The 19,799-nt window shown below is 41.2% G+C and overlaps 1 protein-coding gene across 1 annotated transcript in view; it reads right to left on the reverse strand.

Moving 5' to 3' along the window:
- LOC308343878 (uncharacterized protein) overlaps positions 1-19,799 on the reverse strand; it is a 391,106-nt gene that overhangs the window by 116,868 nt on the left and 254,439 nt on the right. The gene's annotated exons all lie outside the window — the stretch shown is intronic.

The following is a 19,799-nucleotide window of genomic DNA, read 5'->3' on the forward strand; positions in this document are numbered from 1 at the left end:
ATCCCAGGACACTGGGATCATGACCTGAGCCGAAGGCAGCTGCTTAACCAACTGAGCCACCCAGGCGTCCCTTTTTTTTTTTTTTTTTTTTTTTTTTAAGATTTTATTTATTTATTTGTCAGAGAGAGAGAGAGAGAGAGTGAGCACTGGCAGACAGAGGCAGAGGGAGAAGCAGGCTCCCTGCCGAGCAAGGAGCCCGATGGAGAGGCCAAAGAATCTTAACAACTGACAATGACTGGGAGAGAAATTCTAAGCAGAGAAAAGATCATGATCAAAGTCATCAAGGAAGGGACCACAAATCATATTTGAGGAAGAGTACAACACAAAGTAATAACAAAACATCATTTTGGGGCTCAGATTACAGAGAGTCAAAAGGAAATTCAAATTCACACAGATATGGAGCTTTTTTTTTTTTTATTGCTAGTCAATTATATCTGGGGACTCTGTGATTCATGAATCAAATGAGCATTTGATTCCTCAGCCCTGCAAGATAAGTCAGGCAATTACTGTTATTATTATGCCCATTTTAGAGATAAACAAATGAGGCTAAGAGAGATTAGGGCCATGAAATCTAATATGTCCCAGGGCCAGAACTAAAGTTCAGGTCTCCAGTATTTTCCATTTAGGTGTCTGATTACTTGGGAGAACCTAAATACAGCTTCTGTAGCATTTGATGATTTTATGATGTGCTTTGGGATTTATGGATGTTATTTTGTTGGTACCTCTCCACCTCATAATCCACAAAAGCAGTGTCTGCCTTTTGTCTATGAAACATATAAAAGTACCCAGAGGTTGTTAAGTGGTGGGTGCATCCAATAAATACATAAATCATAAAAATACAAAGAGCATATGATGGCTGGTTTCCTTTCTGACAAATCTGTTTCCTTCCTGACAAGAGATGCTGCCCTGTGGTTCTTCATGTGGGGAAATAAATGTCATAAGTTATCAGCCATTTAGTATTATGCCGTGTATGCACCTAGAGTCCTGTGGGGATTTAAATTTCAAATTGAGGCATATCATTTATGAGGGCTGGTCTAGTCCTGTACATAGGCAGTCAGTGGATCATTTTAAGAGATTACTTGAGAACCCTCAGACGTGTCTCTTCTGTCCCCAAAATTATTTCTCTGTTTTGCCAGTCTCTAGAATTTCCACCTTTATGCAGTTCTTTGGGTTAAGTTATTTGAGGTTCTTCCTTCATTATTCCAGAAATATCTGTTGAGTTATGACATATTAGCTATGACACTGTCCTTGGAGTTGAAGATGCAGCTATAAGTAAAAGAGATGAAGACCTTACCATCACAGAACTTTCATTCCATTGAGGGATGTAAGGGTAGATAGACGGCAGGGTTGAGAAACAGGAAATAAACAAAGATAACATAATAGTATTAAAATACTTTCATTCAACCCATATCAGTGAAGAGCCTATTATGTGCAAAGTCAGCACAGGTCTTGAGAGAGTTTACCCAGGAGGTCATTTAGAATAATTTAATTTGCCAGATTAGCCAGCTAATACCTTAAAACCTCAAAGAAATCCACATGGTGCCAAGCTCTATATAGCTTCTTGTCTGTGTCTCCTTTCCCTGCCTCTGAAATCATTTGGTTTAGTTTCATCTCTGGGACCAGTTTTCACCATATATGAACAGGAAGGATCCAAGCAATGCCAGTCACCAACCCTTTGGAATTCCTTCTCCCAAATTATCCCAACAACTGAGTTTCCTTCATTTCCTCAAAAGATATTCCTGAGTATCTATTATGTATATTAAATGTTAGAGATACAAAGATGCACAAGGTAATCCCTGCTCTAAATACCTCACATACTCTGGCAAGAAGAGGGACAAGTGAAAAAACAAATGAATTGTAGTCCAGATGCTAAAGCCCTATTACTACCTATAGACCTCCCTGCTATTTCTTCTAGATAAATTCACCATCTAGAATTCCCATACTGTAGAGCAGTATGCCTAATAGAACTTTCTGCAATGAAGTAAATATTCTATATGCATACTGTCCAATAGGACGCCCCTTGCCACATGTCAAGTTGAAATACGGCTAGTACAACTAAAGAACAGAAATCTTTGTCTTATTTATTCTAATTAATGTAAAATTCACATCTAGTAACAACATGTAGCTAGTGGCTACCATATTGGACAGCACAGGTCTAGAATTAGGAATGTTTCCCGGGGAGGCCAATCTTGATAAGAGATCTTAGAATCCAAGGTCTATGAGGTTCTAGGGTTCTGATGTCAGACTCTACAAAATGTTGTCATTGTCCTGAAAGTTCACTTGGGCTTTCTTAATTGGAGACCTTTTTCCTTCTCCATGTAGTGATTCAGGACCCAGGCACCTTCCTCTTGTAGCTCCAAAAGCATCCCCTAGAATCTTGGAGGCCTCTGTGTTTAGGCAGTACATGGAAAGAAAGAAAACAGAACTGTCACACTGACTTCTTAGAAAACCCAAGAAAAGTTTCCTCCATATTCCAATTGGATAAATTGGGTAATGGAAAATGTAGTCCCTGACTAAGCAACTGCTTTGCGGTGATAACTACATGGTATAGAATGAGGATAACAGATTTCTGGTGGACAGGTATCCATCTTTGCCACAACCAACTAACTCTCTGTTGGGATTCTAAAGTTGAGCTGAGAAAAGCACCTAATACATAGCCCCAAGTAAAAGCTACTGTTCTGTCAGTGAAAATAGGTATAGCATTCATCAAAGTGTCACTGAACTCAATTCACCAAACAGGAAATCAGAGGGTAAATTCGTGGTGAACTCCTAGGAAGGAATGTCCTTCCTAGCCAAGGAGAAAATATCTCCTTGCCTGTGGATAAAAGAAATTTGCCCTGTTTACACTATTTCTTTTTCATACATTCATTAAATGGTCCTCTAACTGTCCCCATTTCTCAGCGCATTTGCTAAAAGGCTGAGTTGTGACTCTTTCCCCATCCCCTTCCCACCCTCCATGATCAGCTTCAAAGTGTGCCCAACCATTTGACAACCTAAGTCCAGTTTGAAGGGAGAATTTAGGAGGTGTGAAACAGGAGGTTCCTTTCATCTCTGTGGCCCTGAAATGCTATAGTTGTATGTGTCAGAACAGGAGGAAGAATTTGAATATTTGTGATTTATGGCTTTTATTTCTGTTTTGGCAGCTTCAGCTTCAAATTCAGGTATCCTCGATGGTGAGACCACACAGAATGCATTGCTCTGTTGTCAGGATCATGAATTATGGTTGTATTGATGACACTGGAACAGTGTTATATGAATATCTTTCCACGAATAAATACAATGTAAGGCCCATATTTCTTGTTGTTCATTAGAATGGCCTGAATCACTAAAGCAAGAACATTCCTATACCAGACGATTCTTCCCTTGGAATTCCATTGTTCCTTTACTGCAAGAACAATTAGATTATCAATGGATATGGTCACTGCTGCAATCATGTTAGCACTAAAAAATATGTATAAATTCGCATCAAATCTACATTATGGAAAATGATCAATGATGTCATTGCCATTACTCCATAAATAACAAAATCTACCTCCTCAGGTTCTTGGGGGGGTCTAAATGAAATACTGTTTCACAGTATTTCATTTATAACACAGAAAAATGTTTCACACTTTTCTAACATACAGCAAGTACTTAATAAATATTAATTTTAAGTATATAATTTGGCTATAGTGAATATCCATTAACCTTTTGGAGACTAACAATCCAGTTTTCTTTTGAGGGACATTTCTACACCAATATTAACCTATGTGGTTGGCAGTGGAAAGCTGTCACCATCACCAGTCTCCAAGGGTGACCCTATAATCTAAGCCTGAGCAAACAACCACACAGTGCCGGACCAGTTCAGGGATGAGTAGGGTCACTCAAGCCAGGCCATAAAGGCACTCCCTAGAGACTTGCTGGAACAAATGGTAAAAAGGTGGTCTCAGATTTTTGTTATTCTTCCTAGCTGGTAGAATATAAGTTTTGAATAGCCAGGGACACCCCACCCCCACCCCAACCTCTGGAGAGGGTATAAATGCAGATAAAGTCAACAGTAAGGAAGGAAGAACTGAGACAGAGAAAAACAAGTCATGATAATATTTAGAACCCTGGGCCTCAAAAATCCTCTACCCAAACCCCTTACGTACCCCACCCCCAAAAGTTTCCCTTTTCTTATAGAGCTTATCCAAGTGGGATTCTGCCATTTGCAACATAAAGAGGTAAAAACAAGAGCAATTATGATAATGTGATGATCACTGCACATCTTTTATCAGTAAGAGAATATAAATAACGATTAAATCATAAAATATAAGTTATTTTGAAGTTTACAAAGGGCTTTCATATATTATCACCTGTTAAAACAAGCTGTTACAACAGATAAACCCTAGAGCTTAGCACAACAAAGTTTTATTTCCCATTCACATCATAGTCCATGGGACTTAGGTGACCCCTCTCCACTTTGTTGACACAATTCTAGAACACATGGTTCCCATGCAGGGAAGAAGAGGGCTGGAGAATCACACATGACCATGTAAAGGCAAAGTCCTGGAAATGGTGTACATCACTGCTGCCCGCGTGCAATTAGCCAGACTCAGTTACATGGTAACAACTCAGCTGCAAGGGAGGTTTGGAAATGTAATCTTCCTGCATGCTCACAAAAGGGAAAAAATGTGGTGGCTCAGTGGGTTAAAGACTCTGCCTTCAGCTCAGGTCATGATCTCAGGGTCCTGAGATCGAGTCCCACATTGGGCTCTCTGCTCAGCAGGGAGCCTGCTTCCCTCTCTCTCTGCCTGCCTCTCTGTCTACTTGTGATCTCTGTCAAATACATAAATAAAATCTTTAAAGGAAAAAAAAAAAGAAGGAAAAAATGTGATGAGTAAGATGTTATCTTTGCCATATCTCCTTTTATTTATTGTATTTAATTCCCTGCCAGACGGGCAGGAGCCTGGGGGTCTTGACCCAAGCCGGACTACTGGGTCCCAGGAGCCTATCTGGGGTACAGGGTCAGAAGCTGACTACAGAATATGAAACTGAGGTGAGTATCCTGGGAGGCAACATCCCAAGGTGAAACTGAAACTAGCTCGCCAACCTAAAGAAATCAGAGAGGATGAGAAAAATCAAGTACAAGTTCATACGATGGATCCAGAGAAAACAGATCCTGGTTAGAAGAGACAAAGTAGAGATCAGGGACAGAGCCTATAGGAAAGTCAGGGGCAGAACCTATAGGAATGTCTCAGCTATGAAAAAAGAGCTATAGACTCTTTTTGTAGAGTGCTAATCACCTCTGTATAAGCAAAGGGACAAGGATACTCATAATATCCCTTTGACATAGGCAAGATAAATATAATTAACCCTATTTCACAGGTAAGGCTCAGAGAGGTGAGATGACTTACTTGCCCAAGGTCACATGGCTAAGAAAGAAAAATAAAATTGAACCTAAGCCTTCTGACATTCAATTCATGGTTCGTGAGCTAGACTACTGAACCTACTCAGCCCTCTTCATTCTCTCAGCCCTCAGCAAATCCATGTGCTTGTTGATAAGCAAGAAAGGAAACATCTAATCCAAGATATTGAAGTTTCTACTAAGCAGGAAATGCATTCAGAGTCTGCAACTGTGTTCCTTCCGTCTCTATCTGAAATAGTGTGGGAATCTTCACTGTCCCCAAGTCCTGGGGGCTAAGTTGGGTATATTACTCCTGTGTCCTCACTACCCTTGTATCACCCATTTTAGTACACATCACCATGTGCTTTACTGGCTCATTCGCCTGTCTGTATCCTCCATTTGAATGGGAATTCTATGAGGACAGAGACTATACTGATCTAAAACACACTGATGTCCCCAAGATATAGCACAGGGCCTGGTACACAGTAGAGGCTCACTAAATATTTATCAAATTAATTAATTTAATTAATTTTTATCAAATGGATGAAGAAATATAACTTCTCATACTGTAATAGAATCTCCAGTTACGCTAGAATTCTTTAAATCTCTCATTAGATTTTAATCTCCATGGAGGGCAGGCACTCTATCTATCAGAATCTCTGAGTATCATTCCCATTGCCCAGTCTCTAGCATATATGAAACACATAATAGAGAAAAAAATAGTTATAGCAATTTTTTGTAGCAATTCTATACCTAGATTTTATACCTAGAGTACCTTTTTGGAAATCAAACCTACTCATTCCGCCTTATTTCTTTTTTTTTCTTTTTAGATTTTATTTATTTGACAGAGATCACAAGTAGGCAGAGAGGCAAGCAGAGAGAGAGGAAGGGAAGCAGGGTCCCCGCTGAGCAGAGAGCCCGATGTAGGGCTCGATCCCAGGACCCTGAGATCATGACCTGAGCCGAAGGCAGAGGCTTTAACCCACTGAGCCACCCAGGCGCCCCTCCGCCTTACTCCTTTAAACTTTACTGGCTGCTCATTACAGTGTCCAGAAAAAAAACTCCTTAAAATTAATCACAGAGCCCTGTCTGGAGAACTGAACAGGACAGCCCTCTATTTGAGAGTCACAAACCCTTGAGATGCTGATGAAAGGTATGGCCCTCTCTCCTAGAAAAAAAAAAGCCCTATGTTTATGAGGATATACTTCTGCATGCTGTTTTACAAGGTTGATAGAGCCCCTGATGTCTAATCCTGGGCCCTCCTGGGACCCATAACCCTAGGTTGAAGGCATCTCAGTGGCTCACCTAATCTGTTCTCAGAGCGAGGAGGGAGGTCAGGTCTGCTAAGGACCTCTCTGCAGCTCCTCAAATACAAGGAAGCCTACCCCCACTTGAATGCTAGCTCTCTGTTAGCAATTCAGAGTGATTTTTCAGAGTAATCCCTCAGTCTCCCATGATACTTGTCTGACAACCCCTTAATCTTGGCAAAAGCTGCATTAAACCAACCTGTCATCATCGTCGCTGCACAGAGCAGCAGCTCTGAGAGAGACACACACACTCACTTAGAAGCAAACCCTTCAACCCGTTAGAAGAAATTAGAATTTTGGGGGCCTATTGCTCTGTAAGTAGCACTCAAGAGCAGTCAGACAGGGCCCGCCAAGAGGCACTGGGCCAAATTCAGGCTTAAGGTGAGCTGCTTCCATCCTAGGCTCTGTCAGGAGTTGTCAAAAGGAATGTTTAAACAATCACTACTCTCAAAACCCAAGTCCATGCCCCCTTGGATTAAAACAAAGGCATGGAACCATGATATGAAAAGGTGTCAGGGGAAATTTGCTGAGAATGGAATTTATTTTGACAAATTGAAAGAGCCTTATGGTTACCTTGGTTCTGCAGAAACTGTTTCATCAGTTACTTTTGTGACCTGTGAAATCTTAGCCCTTTTTAAAAGAAAAAGTGACACTATATCCAGCTGACACCCCAATATATTTTGGAAACTTAAAGAAAAACAACAACAAAAATGCGTGATTGGTCAAAAGGCATGTATTGTCAAATCCCTCTCCTGGATTAACCCTTTTACAAAACCCATAGTTTATCAGGTAATTCTGATAATTGTTTTGACTACTATTTTTTATTATGATTTTTTTAACCATCAGGATTTTTTTCTTCAATTGAAGTATAGTTGACATAAAATATTATATTAGTTTCAGGTGTACAACATAGTTATTGGACATTTATACACATTACAAAATGCTCACCACAGGAAGTGTAGCTACCATCTGTCACCATACCAAGTTATTACAATATTATTGACTATATTTCCTGTGTTATACTTTACATCCCCATGACTTATTTATTTTATGACTGTAAGTTTGTACCTCTTAAATTCTCTTCAACTATTTTGCCCAAAACGAGTAAACTACCATTTTTTGATCCTTTATCATGCCCAAGCACTTTCAGATCCTTTTTTCAAATATTTACTGAGATCAATTGTGGTACATTGATTGCAAATTGGCCCCAATTCTTCACCTCTCCCACCTTGGTCCAAGTGACCTATCCTACAACTTGACTCTGGGCTTGGCCCAGTGGTGCTTTGGCCGGTGGTATATTAGCAGATGTGAAATAACCAGAGGCTTGAAAAAGCCTTTGTGCATTTCTACTTGCACGCTGGTACTCTGACATTACTATAAGAATGTGCTCAGGCTGTCCTTCTGCAGGAAGAGAGATATGTGGCAAATAACTAAGTTGCCTCAGGTACCCTAAACAAAAACCAAGTGACCCTCAAACCCATGAACAAACCCACACAAGATCAGCAGACCTATCTATGTAAGAGTCCAACAGACTCTTTTTTTTTAATTGAAGGATAGTTGACACACATTTTTACATTAGTTTTAGACGGGCAACACAATGAGTCAACAAGCTTATACTTAAGCTGTGTTCACCACCAAATTGTACCCAGCTACCATCTGACACCATACAATGCTATTACAGCACCCATGGACTATATTCTCTATGCTGTGCCTTTTACTCCCATGGCTTATTGACTCCATAACTAAAAGCCTTTATCTTCCATTCCCTTTCACCCATTCCCATTCCCCTACCTCCTCCCCTTGGCAACCATCAGTGTGTTCTCTGTATTTATGGATTTGTTTCTTTATTTGTTTATTCATTTGTTTTGTTTTGTTAGATACCACATAAAAGAGAAATCATATGGTATTTGTCTTTCTCTGACTTATTTCACTTTGCATAATGCCCTCCAGGTCCATCCATATTGTCAGAAATGGCAAGATTTCATCTTTTTTGTGGTTGAATAATATTCTATTGTATATATACGCCAGTTCTTTTTTATTTATTCATCTATTGATGAACTCAGGTTGTTTCCATATCTTGTTTATTGTAATTAATGCTGCAATAAACATAGGGGTTCACGTATCTTTTCCAATTAGTGTTTTCATTTTCTTTAGGCAAATATCCAGTAGTTGAATCACTGGATCATATGTTCTTTCTATTTTTAACTTTTTGAGGATCCTCCATACTGTTTTCTACAGTGGCTGCACCAATTTACATTCCCCACCAACAGTGTACAAGGTTCCTTTTTCTCCACATCCTCAACAACATTTGTTATTTCTTATCTTTTTTCAAAAAGACATTTTATTTATTTTATTTTTTTTTTAGAGAGAGAGAGAGAGAACATGTGCAAACAGTGGGGAGAGGCAAAGGGAGAGGGAGAGAGAATCTCAAGCAGACTCAACGCTAAGTATGGAACCAGACATGGAGCTCCACCTCACAACCCTGAGATCGTGACCTGAGCCAAAATCAAAGCCAGATGCTTAACTGACTGAGCCACCCTGGTGCCCCTATTTCTTATCTTTTTATTTCTAACCATTCTGGCAGGTGTAAGGTAAAACCTCACTGTAGTTTTGATTTTCATTGCCCTGATAATTAGTAATGTCAAGCATCTCTTCATGTGTCTGTTTGCCATCTGTATGTTTTCTTTAGAAAAATGTCTATTCAGCTCCTATGCCCATTTTTAATCAGATTTTTTGGTGTTGAGTTGTATAAGTTCTTTACGTATTTTGGATATTAATCTATTGGATATAACATATGCAAATACCTTCTCTTATTCAGTGGGTTGCCTTTCCATTCTGTTGATGATTTCCTTCAATGTGCAAAAGCTCTTTATTTGGTGCAGTCCCAGAATTAGTATTGTTAAAATGTCCATACCACCCAAAGCAATCTACAGATTCAAATTCAATGTAATCTTTATCAAAGTACCCATAGTTCTTGGGGGGGTTTTCCCCACAAAAATAGAGCAAATAATACTAAAATCTGTATGGAACCACAAAAGATACCGAATAGCCAAAGCTATCTTCTTCTTAAAGAAGAAAAACAAAGCTGGAGACGTTACAATTCTAGATTTCAAGATAAACTACAAAGCTGTAGTAATCAAAATAGTATAGTATCGGCACAAAAATAAAAACAAATCAATGAAACAGAATAGAGAGTCTAGAATAAACCCACATTATATGAGTTTATTCTATGACAAAGGAGGCAAGAATATACAATGGGGAAAGGACAGTCTCTTTAACAAATGGTGCTGGGAAAACTGGACAGCTGTGTATGAAAGAAGGAAATTGGATTACTGTCTCACATAAGAATAAACTCAAAATGGATTAAAGACCTAAATGTGAGACCTGAAGCCACAAAACTTCTAGAAGAAAACATGGGCAATGATTTGACGTCAGCCATGGCAACATTTTTCTAGGTGTATCTCCTAAGACAAGAGAAACAAAAGTAAAAAATAAGCTATTGGGACTACACCAACTGACTCTTGACATACAAGCAATAAAGTTACACTTTATTGCTCATTACTACATACCATTAAAGTTTTGTGAGTGGTTATTGCATGGCATTTTGGCAATGGATAGCTGATGCACCAACTATGTGTCCAGGCACTGTTCTAAAATAAGGCATACAACAATAAGCAAAATGGGCAAGGCCCTTCCTCTACGTTCCCAGATTGCATTACCTAATTCAAAATGTATAATAATTTTATAAAGTAAGCTATATTCCCATTCACACACACGCAAAGTGAGGTGTAGAATGGTTGCTGACACAAGGCATTATAGCCAGCAAATAGAGCCAGGCTCCCATCTCAGGCTACATGATGTGGTGGGTAAGTCACTCCATTCAGCCATGATTTCTGTGTCTGAAAGACAGGAATAATAATGTAATGCATACCCCAAGATTTACTGTGAGCATTAAAGGAGATCATGCATGTCAAAGCATTTAGCATAGGGCTTTGTACATGGGAAATTCAGGAAGGTTTTGCTGTGGATTATACTCTTTCTGTTATCATTATTACCATAGCTGTTGTTGTGATGCTGTCTGAACCCAAAGCCTGACTATTTAACTAGTTCTTTATTCTTTTATTCCCTCTGGTCTAGTTTCCTGCCCTTTCTACCTGATCAATGTGTAGATAGTACTGATTGATAAGCCTGGTAAATGTCACCACTTCTTTTCATAGGGAAATAATCAACTTTAAAAACCTTTATTTCAGTGACCCTACAGGGGCAATAGGCCATTTCTAACAGGTGCACTAATGAGGGCTTATTATACATTTAGGCTAGAAGCAGACAGATCTAAAGGGAAAAATGAGCTACATAAATTATAGGACTCACTGAAAAATAAAAATACAGGGCCCCTTGCTCAAATATTATTAGGAATTTATACCAGAGGTATGGTTACACAGGAGTATTGATTGAACCAAAGATGGGGCCCTTCTAAATTAGTACCTTCTTCACGGAATTGTTTTGAAGAACAAATGAAATGAGTATATCAAGTCTAAAGAAATGCCTGGCAAAGACAAATACTCAATACGAGTGGTCTAAGTTTTCACTGCTATCATTACACGTTTGTCAAAGTAATGAAGGGAATCCCAGCCAATGTGTAAGCCCTTTTCAATGACTCTTAGGCAGTCATTTGCTCACGTGGTTTTGTAAACAGCTTGGACAATCAGGCAGACTGAAGCCTTGTCTGTCCCACGGTTAAAGAAATAAAAGCTCAGAGAGTATTTGGGGATTTCCAGAAGCTACACAGGAAGAAGGATTGCAGTCAGCCATCTGGGATGCCCCAGCCCGGCAGTCCTCCCACCAAGTCCTCCTGGCTCCAGCTTTATCTGGTCCTGATGGAATTGCCACGCAGAGAGCATTTATTTATTTGGTATAGTCAGGACCCCAAGATCAGGCAGGCTAGAGAATACAGATTTACTTTGCACAGAGATCCCCACCAGAGGCTCCTGGTTTGTTCCCTTGAGTCACTTACCTCCCCCAGCCAACCCCATTCATGTTATAATGGAACTGTGTCTTCCGAGCAAACCATAGGGTGTCCAAGCAGAGGGGGACTGGGAGAATTGTTCAGTAGATGATCAGCACACAGGCCCTGGAGTCAGATAGGGAATTTGAATCCTGGCTCTGCTACTTAACAGCTTGGGCAAGCGCTTAACCCGGATTATCTCAATATTGATATTTTGGGCTGGATATTCTTTGTTGTAGGAAGGTGCCCTGTGCATTGCAGGATGTTTATGACAACCCTAGCTTCTACTCATTAAGGTGCCAATAGCACACCTGCCCACCTTCCTTACCCTGGCTGTCTTCAGAATGTCCATTGTTCCTTTTGTTGGGAGAGTGGGGAGGGAAATCACTCCCAGTTGATTACCACTGACTTAACATCTCCAAGCTTCATTGCCTTCAATATAATCTAGAGGTGATAATGAGAAAAATACCAGTTTCATCGGGTTCTGAGGATTGAATGAGATGATCGTGTACTGGCATGGCACAGGGCCTGGCACACAGTTAGATAGTCAATAAATATGATATGCTGCTATTATTGCAGTTTTGGCCAAGGAATGGGGACCTCTGCAAGAACTCCATAAGCTTGCTGAATTTAAAGCTGAAAATTCATTTCAGCAAATATGTATTGAGGACCCATTACCCAGGGTATTTTCCCAGGTACTGGGAATTAAAGCTTGAATAAGATTTAGACCCTCCCCTCAAGGAGCTAGTCTACCTAGTGGGAAGCTCACAGCCTAGACCCAGTTCACATCCTAGCTCTGTAACTTACATATGTGACTTAGGACAAGTTTGCAGCACTTTGTGGAGTCTCGGTTACCTTATCTGTAAAATGGCGGTAATAATAAAAATCCCTAAGGGACTTAGCTCTTAACCAGTCAGCTACACTGTCTCCCAACAACACCCCTGGCTCCCTGATTGTCTGATTCCTTTCCCCTCACCATGCAGCCTGCAACTCAGAGCATAAGCCCATAGCATTCCCCAATGGAAGATGCTCCTTCCTCTCTTCCGTGAACATTTACAATCACCCAGGAGGTGATTAGGAGGCTGAGTCATGAGATCAGATGGCTTTGGACTCATGGCCTTGCCCAAGTTGCTTTACTTCCCTCATCCTTCGGTTTATTTACCTGTGCGATGCGGACAACAATGTACCTACTTCATAGTGTCTCATGCGGATAAAATGAGATCATTCATGTAAAACACTGCAGAAAGCCCAGCACGGAGCAAGCATGCAATACCCTGTCGCCATGGCGATAAAGGTGTTGAGAAGGGGGAGGAGGACGCTGACCTACCGGGAAGGGAAGGAGGAAGATGTGGCTCTCCATGGCCTGATCCAATAGTCTTTTGAGAGCTGACACAGGAGCCCCGAACTCAATTCCCTCTCAGATGGTGGGGCATAACCTGCTAAACCTTTCAACACCCAAACCTCCTCTCCACCTCAGCCCTTCCCCGGGCCGGTTGTAGCGGCTTTTTCCCAGGCCCTCACCAAACCGATTCAAGCGGATTAAAATATGTATGTATATATTTATGCGGACAAGAAAGAGGAAAAGCGTAACTTCTAGTCATAGCCTAAATTTCCTGCCTCCAAAGCCCAGCTGGATAGCAGGAGTTCTAACAGAAAACAGCCGCACAATTAGCTGGAGTTCTGTAGCTGTCTGCAGCAGTCTGCTTACCCCGATGTCTCGATAGGTGGTCTCCCAGTTCATCAGTTCATAAATAAGTAATTTGAAATGTGTTCCTGAGGGAAATTTTCCTCCTGCTCTCCCCAACAGACTGTACTCATCAGTTTTCCCATTCTCCAGGTAGCTGCCGTCCTCATTTATAATGGCCAGAGGAACTACGCTGTTCTAATTCCTGCTTCATTACATTGTCTAATGCGAGTTTTCACCAGCCTCACAACTCTGCGTTTCTTTATATTGATAAGAAAAAAAAAAAAACTTTGCATATATTATTTATTGGCACTTTGGAGGTAGCTGGGCTACAGGTTTAAGTGGAATATTTTTACATACAAAGCAAGACAGGCAAGTTGAGCTCTGGACAGAGGTTTGGAAATGTTGATAAGCTCTCAAGTGGCACAAACATGTGCGCTGGGCGGGCACGCACATGTGGCACACAGACTATGCACACCGTGCCCCAGTCCACACACAGCCAAACCACCACCTGCCCCCATTTTACTTCCTCTGCCTTTGTTCCTACCCCTTGCCACACATTTAGGCCGGCAGATATTTTGTACCCATTTTGATGCATTGTTCCAACCCCCTATTTTTTCCACTCGAGAAAATGTACAACCAGATCAAAAGCACCTGGTGACTTAGGAAAACCAGGGTCCCCCACTGGTGAAGCTAATGGAGTCACTAATTTGCCTGGCCAATAAAACCAATGATTTCTATACTAAAAGCCTTTGAGTGAAGCCTCCGGGGCTTGCTCCAGGGGTAATGAAGGGGGGCTAGCTTCCTCTTAGCCAATAACCTAATTATTTTTTTAAAGCACTAACTGTACCTTTCATTATAATAATGCATATAATTGATTTTACTGATTATGTCTTTTATGGCATCTATTAGTCACTGGGAACTATATTTACTTCTTTTTGTTGTTTTTATGATTGTTTAGCTTTGGGGGTCTCATAATAGGTAATTAATAAAATATGTTAATCTGAGAGTAATTTACCTAATGAGATCTCCAGGAATGCTTTTCTCTCCTGATAAAGGAATTTCTCAGAAGGCTTTTGTGGAAGAAAGCTTTCCTGTGAAATCTTGGCACAATCTGGAACTGAAATTCAGATTTATTTTTGTTTTCCTAGCCTCTGGACAGCCAGAGAATTTCATCAAACATTTTTAAAAATGAATGTCAGGGACTGTCCTGTTTCAGAGGAAATTGTCCTCTTCTTCGGCCCAGTGGCAATCGTCAACACTCTGTCCCCCAGGATAACCATCCCGTTAGCCATCAGCGAAGGTGGCCCTCCAGCTATTTGGATGGCTCTTTAAGAAAGGGGTTATAGTTATAGTTTAGAAGGCGAGCTAGATTATTGCAGTCTGAGAAAAGCAAAAGCAAGAGGTCCAGGCAAAGAAATGAAAGGAAATGAGGGGGTAAACAGGGACAAAGTTTACTCTACAGGTGACATTTGGCACAGAATACACCAGCTGGTAAAAGAGAATGACAAAATCTAGACTGGTCTCTCCTGGGCAGGAACAAGTCACCTGTATCTGTGCGGGCTGCAGCGTACTGAGTAGAAATAGCTCATTCTCTGGGATGCCGGTCAAACACAGATAGGGATGTCTGCAGCACAGAGTGCTGCTTAAAACAGTCTGGAAGATGGATCTGGCTTACGCGCAGTCCTGCACCTGGGCCTTAGTGGCCTTGGTCACGTCATTTCTTCTCTCCATGCCATATTACCTTTCACTTTCAAGGGGGGAGGATAGCGGTACCTAGCCCATTGGATCTGTGAGAAGTTAATGGAAACTTGCCTGTCATGAAGGAACAGAGAGCTTGGCATTCACCAGGGTTTCTCAACTTCAGTATGACTGACATTTGGGGGCAGCTCATTTTTTGTTGGGTGGAAGAAAGTGTCTGCATTGTGCTCTAGCAGCATCTCTGCTTCTAGCCACAAGATGTCCAGAGCACTCCTGCTCTCCTGGTTTTGGTAACCAAAATTGTCTCCAAGTATTCCCAAACACCCTTTGGAAAGGGAAGGTAAATATGGTATGCAAAACTGCCACCCCTGAGAACCAGTGGCCTACATTGAAGACTCAACAAACACTAGCATAGAAAAGATCATCTTTCCTGGGGTGTCTGGGTGCCTCAGTCATTAGGTGTCTGCCTTCCGATCTAGTCATGATCCCAGGGTCCTGGGATCGAGCCCCACATCTGGCTCCCTGCTCAGTGGGAAGCCTGCTTCTCCCTCTCCCACTCCCCCTGCTTATATTCCCTCTCAGTGTTTTTCTCTGTCAAATAAACAAATAAAATCTTTTAAAAAAAAAAAAAAAAGGATACTCTTCTGAGACTCACATAGCAAGACAGATGAGAAAGCTACTTGGGAGAAAAAATGTAGGGTGCCCTGCAGTGAATTCCTCCCACTCTTGTGATGATCACTGGGAATATAACTTCCGACTTTGTTTTGAATGAGTATCTCACGCTAACATGCAGAAACTTCTTTCCAGAGGAGGCCAAAGTCTCTAGAGCAAATAGGAATCAAGCAGGGGTTACACTGACTCCAGGTTATGGATTACAGACCAAGATGTGCAGGAACCCTCTTACCTCCTGCACCTGGAGAGCCAAACCAAAGGCCACCAATATGAAGCAATGTGTGTATGTATGTGTGTGTCTACATAGACAGATACAGAGATATAGGTAGAGATATATAGATGTATCTTACACGTAAGTTGCTAATATGTACACACAGAAAAACTACAGTTAACTCTTAGCTGATTGACTCTTGCCTCTACCCATAAAAAGCAAATTATGAAAATCTATAATGCCTGAAACTGACCTGCCCTATCTTTGACTCCTATGATACACAACTTTCTCTAAAAATTCAGGTCCCAGATGCTTTTCTAACTCAGACTACTTCAAGTTTAGATGGGGATTCATTTGGAGTGGTTCTATCTTTTACTTGGTGAGGAAAAAGTAACCGTGCAATGAATACAGGCCATGTGAAAGGCTCTTTGACAAATGTCATCTCATTTAGCAAACTAGAGCCTACCAATTTTAGCAATTAGGTTGCCTCACTCCATAGAAAGAGAAAAGAGAAAACTGCATATGTATACATACATATTCACCCAGAAAACCCATATGCATTTAATACCCTACAAAACCACATAAACACAAAATAGCAATTGCCCAAATGTGTGTTCACACAACCCTCTCATGCATTCATTCAAAACTACGTATCTCATGACACTTGAGATCCATACACAGGATTTCCCAATAAGGAAAAAAAAAAAAAAAAGCATGTGCCTGAGACACACTGGTGAAACAAGAGCATCCAAAATAAAAATTTTAAGTCAAATTTGCTATTTGGAATTTATCAGAGTAGTCGTCATGGAAAAGAATCATTCTCTATTCTACTTTCTTGTAATTCAATTGCAGTTTTGCCTGGTTTTTATTTTCATTCACCTAAATTGGGAGGAGGGAAGGTCACCACAATTTTTTGAGTTATTCAGATCTTTAAAATCTTAACTGAGCCCTGAGACACAACCAAATATTCACATCCAAATTATGAAACATGGAAACCCACGCCTGTTGATCCAGCCACCTCTTAGCATGACACTCCGGATGGGTGGAGGGACTCTGTTTTGGCAGCCGGGGGACCTGGATTTTAATCCTTGCCTTCTACTTACTCTGCACTGATACCTCAGATCTCAGGTTTTCAATGTGGGGGGGAAAAACAAAAACAAAAAAAAAACCAAAACAACAAGAAAAAAACCCAGATGATGAAATTGGAATGATTTCAACATTCACTTGAGATGTGACTGTCTGTGAATCCCACCTCTTGCCCAAGGTCACCCTCGGCTGGTGGCCACAGAGACAGAACTGGAGGTAATTCCACCTCCTCGTTCAAGGCCTTTTACACAAAGTTGCACCCACCCACGAACGCCCCCTTCCTTCTCTCTCCTCCCTCAGCTTCTCATTACTATGCATCTCCTCTCTCATCTCCTGTAGAGCCAATCCACAGCCCCCTCCCCACCCCCTACAGCTCACACAGCAGGTAGTGCAGGAAAAGATAGCAATGGGGAAAGACAGCCAGGCACATTGAAGGGGTTACTTTGCCCGGGGACCCCTTTATCTGAAGTTGTCCTCAAAAGCGGAAATGAGTTGATTTGCATTTTCCCACTGAAGCATGCAGAGTAGCTGAGGAGTGTTTCTCGTTACCAAGTATCGTCTTCTCTGGTTTGCCCTGAGGCCTTCTCTGGGGCTGCAGCAGCTCTGAAAACACCTGTATGCTGCCCATTTAAATACATGCTTCAGACAAATTTTTCGGGGGTTTCAAAAGGGAAAGACTAATGCTTTCCCTCCCCAGCATACATTATCCTTCCTGTGAATGCTGAAGGCAGAAATTAACCCTTTCCAGATTGCTTTATTTCGTGTCTGTCTATCCATGCAAGGCCTGCATTTCCCATTCAAAGACTGGAGTTGATAGCTCTCTCCTTTACTCATTCATTCATTCGACTGGTCATTCAGTCAGTCAGCAAGTATTTACTGAGAATCTGCTGTGTGCAAAAGCACTGTGTTGACTGCATTTAACCTACAGAAACAACTTTGATAAGGATCTTGTTCTGAAAATGCTCACAATTTAACCAAGGCGATAACATGCCTGAATGTACCCACGTATACCCAGATGTTACCTAGGGGGCTCACCCGAACTCAAAATTGGTTCAGACAATATCATAACTTCTTGGAATCCATAGTTTGCCCTATGACTTCTGCAAATTCCTGGCCTTCCTTCTCTGCTGATGCATTTAAGCCTGCTGCTATGATTGGGCACCAGTATCTCATGATTTTGTGGAAGAACTGAGATGAGTGGAAGAACTGAGATGAGTGGAGGGGATGACATCACACACACATACAGTTTTCTGCCACCTTGGTGCCCCTTTACCTCATTCTCCTCTGGCTCCCAAAGTCTGGGCTTTCTAAAAGATGACCTGCCTCACTATGTACATTCCTCTGTGAAGTGTAAGCCCACCCTGCTTCTCTCATAGCTAGCACAACCTACAGGCCAGTCTTCCTTCCCTGGTATTCTGGGAATTTGGGGAATAAAGTTTTCTCCATCCTTTTATTCAAATAACTGCAAGTGGGAAAGTGATGGGAGCCATAAAGGTATATACTAATGGCCCCAGGCAGGCAACTAATAAATACACTGAATGAACTTACTTGTTGAAGGAGAGGGCGGGAAAAGGACTATGGGTGTTAAGGGGAGGGAAAGATGGCTATCATAAATAACTCAAAGGAAGGCTTTTCTGCAAAAGCATGTAGTGGCACATGAGCAGGCAGTATCTCCTATTACCTAATCCATTCTGACCCTCATCTATATGTTTCTTTTCCTCATTTCTTCTTTTGGGCATCTACCCAGCTCTTCATGAAGTAGTAGGAGATGAAGGGATCTTAACGGTTAGAACACAGAACTCAAGAGTCCAAAAATCTGGAAGGATCCAAGGAAGAAAAACCAGGGGAGCTCATCTACCCCAATCATTTGGTTTAAAAATGAGTAAGCAAACCTTTCCAAGGTCATGTGGCATGTTAATGGACCATAATGCTCTTAACCCTCTTTGTTCTGTGGCAGAGACATCCAGAAATCTGATCTGTTTTATTTGGCTGGTAGGGTGTTTTGGTGTTTTTTTTTTTCCCCCTTAATTTGAAGAGTGATCAGCATTTTTAAACCATGAGACTTCACACAATAATCCAGAAAAAAAACAAATCAATGGTCTGACAGCACTGGGCTCACATTCCTGCCCAACAGCAATGGCTGAGGTTGGGTGGTGTGGTCCCCTGTTTGCACAGTCCTTCACTCCCAGTTGTCTAACACTCAGATGGGTTCACTCATTCTCCCTCACAGTCATAGCTCCTATGTCTTTAAACTGGGAAACCCTGCCCTTCAGCAGGCTTTTTGCTCTGACCAAGAGAAAACCATTTAGCATGACTAACCTCAAGCATATATACATAACCTCAAACTATAAGTAATGTGATTCTAGAAGAACCCATAAATTCAGTAATTTCTCTCACCCTTCCTCCCAATGAAAAGCTAATAATAATAATAAATTGCAGGTAAACAAGCAAATAAGAAAAGCTTTTCCCATTGTCTGGTATTGCCTGGAATTCCACTGTAGCTTGGGTTAAGTACTGTGGTCCTCTAACATCTTGGACTTGGAATAAAAGTGATGAAGAAAAAGTGGTCCTTAGCACACATCTTCATCTACTTTAATATTCTCCCTGAGGGTAATTCTTGCCCAAGAATGCTCAGGCTCTCTGTGTGTACTTACACACACAACATACAGTGCAACACACAGTCCCTTCTCTCGTTTTCTCTCTCACTTTTAAAATCAGCCCCATACCCAACCTTGTTGAAATCTGATCCAATCAACAAAACAAAATTT

This window comes from Martes martes (genome assembly GCF_963455335.1).
Source record: "Martes martes genome assembly, chromosome: 5".
Classification (NCBI taxonomy): domain Eukaryota; kingdom Metazoa; phylum Chordata; class Mammalia; order Carnivora; family Mustelidae; genus Martes; species Martes martes.